This window comes from Helianthus annuus, chromosome 13 (assembly GCF_002127325.2).
Source record: "Helianthus annuus cultivar XRQ/B chromosome 13, HanXRQr2.0-SUNRISE, whole genome shotgun sequence".
Classification (NCBI taxonomy): Eukaryota; Viridiplantae; Streptophyta; class Magnoliopsida; order Asterales; family Asteraceae; genus Helianthus; species Helianthus annuus.
In genome coordinates, this window is record NC_035445.2 from 1,184,847 (window position 1) to 1,195,280 (window position 10,434).

The window sequence follows — 10,434 nt, forward strand, 5'->3', positions numbered from 1 at the left end:
CCAAGATTGCTCCAACTGCAAAGTCACTTGCATCACACATGATTTCGAAAGGTAATTTCCAATCAGGTGCTATCATGATAGGTGCATTGACTAGCATTTCCTTAAGTGTAAGAAATGCTTGATTGCAATCCTTGTCAAAGATGAAAGGGGCATCTTTTTCAAGTAATTTCCTTAGAGGTCTTGAAATTTTAGAAAAGTCTTTGATAAATTGCCTATAAAATCCGGCATGCTCTAAGAAACTTCTGATTGCTCTAACGGAGGATGGTGGAGGTAATCGAGAAATAGTGTGTATTTTTGCTCGATCAACTTCCATTCCTTCCTTGAGATCTTGTGACCGAGTACTATTCCCTCCGTTACCATGAAATGGCATTTTTCCCAATTAAGGGCGAGGCATTGGTCGTATGAATCTCCAAAGATAGAAAAGTCGTCCAAGAAGACTTCCATTGTTTTTTCTATCATGTCATGGAATATGGCCACCATGCAACATTGGAATGTTGCGGGGGCATTACATAGAACAAATGGCATGCGTCGATAAGCAAAAGTTCCATAGGGACATGTGAAAGTTGTCTTTTCTTGGTCTTCGGGTGCTATCGGGATTTGAAAGTAACCTGAAAAACCATCCAAGAAATAATAAAATTTATATATGGATAATCTTTCTAACATTTGATCAATGAAGGGCAAAGGAAAGTGATCTTTCCTTGTTGCTTCATTTAATCGCCTATAGTCTATACATACTCTCCATCCTGTGACGGTTCTTGTTGGTATTAATTCATTCTTTTCATTAGTTATCACCGTCATACCTCCCTTCTTTGGAACTACTTGGACGGGGCTTACCCAAGGACTATCGGAGATAGGGTAGATAAGTCCAGCGTCAAGTAATTTGATAACTTCATTTTTAACCACTTCTTGGACATTTGGATTGACTCTTCGTTGTGGTTGTATTACCGATTTGTAGTCATCATTCATTAAAATTTTGTGCGTGCACATGGAAGGACTTATTCCTTTAATATCTACAAGCTTCCAAGCGATCACATTTTTATGTTTTTTCAAAAATTAATTTTTCTTTTTTGTTTACTACTTAATTTAGACGAAATAATTACAGGAGATTTACCATCTTTGTCTAGAAAAGCATATTCCAAACCTTTTGGAAGTTCTTTGAGCTCAAGAGGTGGGTCTTTAGGAGACTCCTTATTTGGTTGCTCATTTTGATCAAGAACCTTAAAAGTTTGTTCTATGGCGACCTCTTCTTCAACAAAGTGGTCAATCTTTTCACTTGTATCGGGTGGCTCATCTTCATCTTCAATTAGGGGGTCATTATTGCCAAAAGGATATTTCATTGAGCGCTCAAGATCTATGCTCCTTTTGAATGCCCCTAATTGAAGAGGTAGGTTGTTGTATTTCAGTTTTTTCAAAGCTTCATGATTTTTTACAAAAGGTCGTCCCAACACTAGAGGAGCGTCATCATGGATGACAAAGTCGGTTGGGATTACCATTTGATTTGTTTGAACCAAGACATCCTCAACTACACCGATTGATTTTATTACTTTCCGATTAGATAGAAAAATGGGTATTTGAAGTGGAGAAAAATCACTAATACTTAATTTTTCGAAAATGTAATTCGGCATTATGTTAACATAAAGATCTTTATCAATTGTGACATTACTAATAAATGAATTTTGAAAAAAACATGGAACCGGTGTAATGTTGATTTCAAAAGGTTCTTCTTTTATTAGTGAAGTTTGATCATTAGTTAACCTAGCGCTTACCGTTTTGTCAATTTTAGTGTTAGTGTTTAACTCTTTTAAAAACTTAGCATGAGCGGGTACTAAACAATGATTTTCAAAAGAAGGTGACAAGAGATTAATTTCATCAAAATTAGACTCTTCTTGAATTTTAACCTTAACGGACTCACCTCTTTCGTTGTTTAACTCATGTGTCGGTTCTTCACTTATTTGTTCTTCCATTTTTACCTTTTCAACTATCTTTTCTTTATTTAATTCTTCTCTTGCGCGGGACTCCTCTTCCCTTGCACGAGATTCTTTTATGTAACGTTCGATAGTTTTAAGGTGTTCTAATATCCTATCGGTCACTTCGGTGATAGAGAAAGGATCGGGATCCTCAAAGCTTGAATCCGGTTGTTCGATCCTTGGTTCCTCATAGTACTCATATGAAGTAGATGGTTCATACCATTGTTCTTCATTGTAAGTACATGATGGATAAGGGTCTAATTTTGTTCTTCATAGTACTCATATGAGGCGGGTTGTTCACGCCATGGTTCCTCATAATAAAAGTATGAAGGTGGTGGCTCATATCTTGGTTCCTCAAAGTATGAGTATGAAGGCTCATACCTTGGTTCATCAAAATATGAGTATGAGGGAGAAGGTTCATACCTTTGGTCTTCATAGGATGTGTATGAAGTCGATGGCTCGTACCTGGGCTCCTCATAATAGTTGTATGAAGTGGATGGTTGAGATGAGTTGTAATATTGAACCGAGTGCGGGTTACCACAATTAGTGCAATAGTCTCTCCTATAATCATCCTCCTCATAGGTTTAGTTGTAGCCTCCTGAGTATTGATCCATAAGAATGACTCAACAGACCACAACAAAGTCTCGGGACCAGAAAGCAAAAACTTAAAACGGAAACAGAGGCTGGACACGGCCCCGTGTTCAGTGGACACGGCCCCGTGTTCAGGGTCTATATCTGGGCGTTTAATTAAAAGTTACTGGCCTTGTTTGAGCATGGGGCGTGTTCAGACTCTGTATCTGGGTGTTTTATGAAAAATATGCAGCACGGCCCCGTGTTCAGGCTACTGTAAATGCAAACTAAACTAAAATGCAGAAAAATGTGCGCACGTTTTGAAAAGGTTTTGAAAAACTGATTAGGCCTTCGATTTTAAGCTTTCTTAAAATCCTTGTGTCCCCGGCAAGGGCGCCAAAAACTTGATGTGCGTTAGGTGTGATATATTTCAGGTGTATATTTTAAGCCCTTTTACACTTTTTAGCCAAGTTTTAAATTTATAAAACACGATATTTACTAACACTAAACACACATATGGGCAAGTGCACCCATCGTGGACGTAGTATAATGTTGGTAAGATACCGAGGTCGTCCAAGGACACAAGAGCTTTTAATACCGGTTTATCCTCAACGTCTAATCAAATCAAAAAGTTCGAAAAAGGTTTTTAAACTAGAAAAATAAAACTAACTAAAATGCTGAAAAGTAAAATAAAAGTAAAAACAGATAGACAAGATGAATCACTTGGATCTGACTCGTGTGTAGTGTAACCTTTGATTATTTCCGCACTTTTGCACTTGTTTAAGAGATTATCTTAGTTATTGTAGTAGGCCCCTCTTTTGAAGGTGATGTTACCCTCAACCCAGTAGTTTGAGTCAGCAAGGATACAATCCTAAAGGGTCGGATTATTGAAAGATAATTAATTAAGTTATTAATGCATAATGTGGTTGGCCCCTCTTTTGAAGGTGACGTTACCGTGGGCTAAGTAGTCTGAGTCAGCAGGGATACAGTCCTAAGTAGCCGGGATAAAGTTTTAATAGTAGTTTAACTTATGCGGGGGTCAAAGAGTTTGGACCCCCGCCATCCAATACCGTTGGGTATTGAAGGAGGTCCTACTAAATTTGACACAGGTCCTTTGCAGGATCTATACACTGAACAATGGCAAGACTCTTACCAAACCGTTCCCTTAACCCCCGACCAGGTAACCAACATACCTCCATATAAACCGTAGAGATATGAATGGTGAAAATCTTTTATTTTATATAGACAGTAAAATAATGCCAAGACACCACGGACAAACGATAAGGAAGAATCACCTTCAACATAAGAAACTAGTTATTGAATTCATTAATACATAACCAATTAAAAAGTGCGAAAAGATTAAAAATAAAAAGTATTACACTAAACACTTGTCTTCACCAAGTGGTGTAAGAGACTTAGGCAAACATGGCCTTTGATTGTCAAGAACTCTTATGATCAATCTTGGATCCCGAGACGACTCACACACTCTGTGATGGACAATGGATGATGGTGTTGTGATGGTGGTGGGTGGTGGGTGATATGTGAGAGAGGTGATGTGCCAAGGGATGAGTTGCAAGAGCTCCAAGCACTCCTATTTATTGGCTGAACAGAAGCTCGGGCACGGCCCCGTGTCCATCCTCCTCTCTTTCCTCATTAATTGCAGTTTGTTTGCATTAGTTGACCACGCCCCCGTGTCCGCTGAGCATGACCCGTGTGTAGAAGCATATCTGTACTATCAAGATTTGCCTGTATTCCGCGAATCTTATAGTTGTCCACGGCCCCGTGTCCGCTGAGCACGGCCCCGTGTCCGCTGAGCACGGCCCCGTGGTGGGCGATGGAAGCTTCTACAACTTTGTCTTTTCTGCTGACACTTGGGCACGCCCCCGTGCTCACTGAGCACGGGGCGTGTTCAGCCTTCTATTTTCTTGTTTTGCTTGGGAAGATGCTGTCGGGAGGTCGGGCATGCCACGTTTGTTCCTTTTCTTGTATTTATGTTAGATTTAGCTGCCTTTTTGCTTCTTTTGTTTATTTGAGCTCATTTAATCCTGAAAATACAAAAGGAAGACAAAAGTACACTTTTTCCAACATTAGTACTAAAAAAGGGTTAGTTTTATGCCACAATTGATGTAATTTATATGCTGCATTTTGTGCACATCAGTATTGGATGGCGGGGGTGCGAATGGCTTGATCCACTCATATATAAACTACTATTAATACATTAAACCAACTACTTGGGATTGTATCCCTGCTGACTCAAACCACTTAGCCGAGGGTAACATCACCTTCAAAAGAGGGGCCTACCACTTTTCGCATTAATAACTTAATTAATTATCTTCCAATATTCCGACCCTTTGGGATTGTATCCTTGCTGACTCAAACCACTGGGTTGAGGGTAACGTCACCTTCAAAGGAGGGGCCTACTACTATAACTAAGATAATCTCTTAAAAATTGCAAAAGAGCGGAAATCATTAAAGGATACATTAAAGGCGAGTCGGATCCAAGTGATTCATCTTGTCTATCTATTTCTCTTTTATTTTTATTTTCAGCATTTTAGTTTTTATTCTTAAAACCTTTTCCAAAAATTTTAGTTTGATTAGACGTTGAGGATAAACCGGTACTAAAAGCTCTTGTGTCCTTGGACGACCTCGGTATCTTACCAACGCTATACTACGCTCACGATGGGTGCACTTGCCCATGTGTGTGTTTAGTGTTAGTAGAATATCGTGTTTTATAAATTTAAAACTTGACTAATGTGTAAAATGGGTTTAAAATATTAATAAAAACATATTTCACCTTACACACACCAAGTTTTTGGCGGCGTTGCCGGGGAGACAAAGATTTTAGGGAAGTTAGGAATGAACGACCTAATCGTTTTTCTTATTTTTCTGTTTTTTTGGGATTTTTTTAGATTTTTCAGCTTCTGCAGACTTCAGCACGAGGCCGTGCCTGGTCGGACACGTGCCGTGCCCAGCATCCTTACTCGCAGTTTTTGTTTTCTGAGTTACAGAAAGGTAACCACGGGGCCGTGGTGGTGCAACACGGGGCCGTGTTGAACCCTCTAGAAACTGGGATCCAGAAAACAATCACTGTAACCACGACCACGGGGCCGTGGTGAGACTTCTGACCAACAATCTTTTTTGTTTTTATCGCAGGACTTGGGACCCAGGCGCAGCACCTGAACTTCCTATGCAGTGCATGAGCTTCAGTTCCAATAGAGACATAAAAGAACCTCTAGACGGACCCGAACGCTTTATAAGAAAAAGACTTAAAGCTAAAATCCAAGAGAAAGTTTCGGGAGACCCACTTCCAATGGCAGATCAGCGTACGCTAATAGATTACCTACGACCCATGGTAGGTTATCTCGGTGCCGCTATCAATGCACCGAATTTCGATGCCAACGACTTCGAGCTTCGGCCGTATTTGATACAAAAGCTCCAAAACTCCACAACTTTCCATGAGCTTGCGGACGAAGATCCCCATTTACATATTACCAACTTTTTGGAAATATGTGATACTTTTCGGATCAATGGGGCGTCAAACGACGCCATTCGCCTCCGAATGTTCCCATTCTTACTAAATGACCGAGCTAAGGCTTGGTCTAACACCCTCCCAAGTGGTTCAGTAACCACTTGGGATGAACTAGCCCAAAAGTTTCTATATAAGTATTTCCCTCCTTCTAAAACGGCTAAATTAATGATTGAAATTAATACATACTCACAAGAGGACGGGGAATCCTTATATGAAACTTGGGAAAGATTCAAGGAGCTATTAAGAAAATCCCCTAATCATGGTCTTGCAGTATGGCAACAAGTATCCACTTTCTAAAATGGGTTGTTTCCAAACAAAAGACAAACCCTCGACTCCAGCTCTGGGGGACTTCTAGGTAATCGTCGCCCAAATGAAATTTATAATCAAATTGAGGAAATTGCTCAAAACAATTTTCAATGGCACACTCCACGAGGCACAAAATCTATTGCCCCGGGCGCCCATAAGGTAGACGAAAGCACTTTTTTACAAACCCAAATTGAGGCCCTCTCTTCGAAAATCAAAAAGTTAGAAATGGTAAAAACGGCCTCGGTTATGACTTGCGAAGGGTGTGGTGGGCCACATGAAAATTGGAGTTGTATGAAAGAATTGGATGATCAAACGGGAATGGTAAACTACATTGATAATATACCTAGGCCGTCGGGTCCCCCAACGGGTACCTACAACAAAGGATGGCGTAACCACCCTAACCTTGGTTGGAGAGAACCCAGCAATAGTAGTAATCAACAAAACCAAAACCAACGAACAAACTTTCAACAACCAAGAAATGAGTCACAAAATTTCTCTCAAGAACAACAAGGGGGACGAGAGAGGCTTGAAGATACTATCTCACGCCTCATCTCTGACACCGAAAAGAAAAACTCGGATCGATTCCAACAAATGGAATCGAGTTTTAGAAATCAACAAGCTAGTATTCAAAACATTGAAAAACAACTAAATCAACTAGCTCAAAATTTCTCCGAGAGACCACAAGGCGCATTACCCAGCAATACCGAGACTAACCCAAAGGCGCAAGTGCATCTCATAACATTGAGAAACCGTACCGTAGGTCCCGAGGAGGCTCCACTACCTCCATCCGACAAAAGTTCACCCATTCAAACCACGACCTCACCAACCGCCCAAAAAGAAACAACTCCTCCGCCAAATCACGAACCTACCAAGAACCCCTCGGTGCCCTACCCCGGTCGGTTACTTCGCCAAAAGACCGATGAGCAATTCACAAAATTTGTAAACTTACTAAAACAATTGCACATCAATCTTCCATTTGTGGAAGTCCTCACTCAAATGCCTAAATATTCAAAATTTATGAGAGACTTTCTCACTCACAAAAGGAAAACTGAAGCATTGCAATTAGTTAATTTAAGTGAAGAATGCTCCGCCGTGCTACTCAACAAACTCCCACAAAAGAAAATCGACCCCGGAATCTTCACCATCCCTTGTTCCATCGGGGGATCACCTATACGCAATGCGCTTGCCGATCTTGGGGCTAGCATCAATCTCATGCCCGCATCAATGTTTGACCGACTCGGACTAGGTAAAACAAGCCCCACCAAGATGAGCATACAACTCGCCGATAGGTCTATCAAATATCCATAAGGTGTCGCCAAAAATCTATTGGTAAAAGTCGGAGACTTAGTCTTCTCGGCCGACTTTGTCATACTCGATATCGAGGAAGACACCGAAATACCACTCATTCTAGGAAGACCATTCCTAGCCACCACTCACGCAATGGTAGATATGAGTGGTGGGAAATTAACATTGAGGGTCGGGGACCAAGAGAAAGAGTTCTGGGTTGGGAAAAGAGTAGAAGACGACGACCCGGTCAACTACATGGATGTCATAGACTCAAGCTTGGATGATGCTCTCCGATGGTGCAACATGGGATGCAAGACATCCCACTTGGGTAACATATGACTGACTTTGGGTCTAGCCAAGGACCCTTATAAACATGGCGCACCACGGAGGCATTCCGCGGAACTAACCCTAGTTTTAGTTTAGATTAACTTTTATGTTTTCTAGTTTAGCTTTACTTTTCAGGAATAGAACACACTCGAAATGGTGGAGGTTACCAAGGGAAAGAATAACCCACACCATGCACAAAAACAGAGCCTCCCAACAATTTTCCTTCATTACAGCAAGTTCAGCACGGGGCCGTGCTCAGCCAACGCGCCCCCGTGCCCGAGGTTCTGCAGAAAATGCCCAGTTCAGGTAACTGGACACAGGGTCGTGCTCACTGGACACGCCCCATGCCCAGCCTTCTGTTTAATATGATACTGGCAATCTGACCACGGGGCTGTGCCCGGACCAACACGGGCTCGTGGCCAGACGCCCAGTAACAGAAATTTTGTTTTTCGACACCTTTTTACACATTCAATCAACCTAAAAACTTATTTTTGAGACACGTTGACGACAATGTGTAATTTATGTGCGGGGGGATGCTAAAACCTTGAATTTTGCAAGTCCTAATAACAAGCCTTACACAAAACTCTATTGGAACCGCTAATCACCCGAATTTTTTTTTTCAAAAATTTTCATTTTTTTTACATGTGTTGGTTTAAATTGGGAATAACAAGTTCTAAAAAGGGTATATCTTTACAAATTTACAACCGATAGCGTTGTGATAACAAGAATCAATATAAGAAAATTATGAAACGACATGACAAATCTAGTTAAAATTTGATTATATATACTTGATCACATTATAAACCCATTCCCACAATAAGTGAGTTTTGAGCCTTTATTGAGCATATAAGCATACATCTTTAAACTAAATGCTCATTTTTCGTTTCTTGTGTGAATAGCCGCTTGGTTCTTACGACTCTAGAACTTGCCACGACAATACATTCCCGGTCCTGACCAACTTAAACCCAAGTAAGTAAATGACGGAGGCATTAGGACTAACCTATTTTCTTTTCAACACCATTATTTTTCATTTTCTTTATCACCTACCCAAAATCCCCCTAGTTAACCCCTTTGAGTCTAAACCCTTTTCATTTATAAACCCACAAAACAAACACCCTTTACCCACCAAAACCTTTTTCTTTTCAACCCTTTATTTTAGTAAAAAGCTCGGTTTTCTTGTGACGTTTCTCTTTATAAAAAAAATGAAAGTCTAGCAATAAACAAACAAGTTCCTCAAAGAAACTTTGTTTGAAGATGCTTAGTTTGAATAAAAGTCACAAAAACAAAAAGTTTTATGACGACCGACGCTTTTTACGCTTTTAGCCCTTTTTACTAACCACTAACCCAAAACCACCTACCTTTAGCACAAGCCTAACCCTTCCCCAAGTCCTCTTGATATTTACAAAAGTTTATAGTTCAAAAGGAGAAGTATTGATTGCTTGGAAAGCATATGGTAGAAGTAGGTTCCATGCCGGTCTCGAGTGTTTCACAAAAATACATCTTCGGCCGAGTGTTGAGTGATCTCCCGTGAGGTATGTGAACTTGTATATAAATGGAATTTTAAAGAGGCATCTTATGCCCAAATAAGTAATTTCTCTTATGAAACGTTCTAAATAAATCATAACGAATAGGATGGTAAATAGTATAAAAATAAAACCCAAAAAAGATCTTGGATTCCCGACACTCAAGACAAACCCAAAACTTCTCTTGTACCCATTCATTTGGGTGTGTAAGCCACATAATAAAGAGTTTTGCTTGAGAACAAGCAAAGATTCAAGTGTGGGGGTATTTGATGTGTGTAAAATGCAACATATAAATTACATCAAATGAGGCATAAAACTAACCCATTTTTAGTACTAATGTTGGAAAAAGTGTGGTTTTGTCTTCCTTTTGTATTTTTAGGACTAAATGAGCTTAAACGAACAAAAGGAACATGTGACATCCCACATCGGTTGTGAAGGGGAACAAAGGCTTCCTTATAAGGGGCTGGATACCTTTACCATCGTGACACGTTTTAAAACCGTGAGGGGCGGACGCCGAGGGTGTGCTGGCTGCCAAAGCGGACAATATCATAGAGTGGTTATGCTGGGCTGTGACAGATGGTATCAGAGCCAGGGCCGGATTGGTGGTGCCAGGTCCTGCGAGGACGCTGGACCCCTTAAGGGGGGTGGATTGTGACATCCCACATCGGTTGTGAAGGGGAACAAAGGCTTCCTTATAAGGGGCTGGATACCTTCACCATCGTGACGCGTTTTAAAACTGTGAGGGGCGGACGTTCAGGGCGTGCTGGCTGCCAAAGCGGACAATATCATGGTGCGATTATGCTTGGATGTGACAGATAATTGTGACATCCCACATCGGTTGTGAAGGGGAACAAAGGCTTCCTTATAAGGGGCTGGATACCTTCACCATCGTAACGCGTTTTAAAACCGTGAGGGGCGGACGCTG

The 10,434-nt window shown here is 40.8% G+C and overlaps 1 non-coding gene across 1 annotated transcript; it reads right to left on the reverse strand.

Moving 5' to 3' along the window:
• Nucleotides 1-6,225: 6,225 nt before the first annotated feature.
• Nucleotides 6,226-6,332, reverse strand: LOC118486085. The gene has a single exon (XR_004877941.1). It is a non-coding gene; the product is annotated as a small nucleolar RNA R71 (small nucleolar RNA).
• Nucleotides 6,333-10,434: the final 4,102 nt, after the last annotated feature.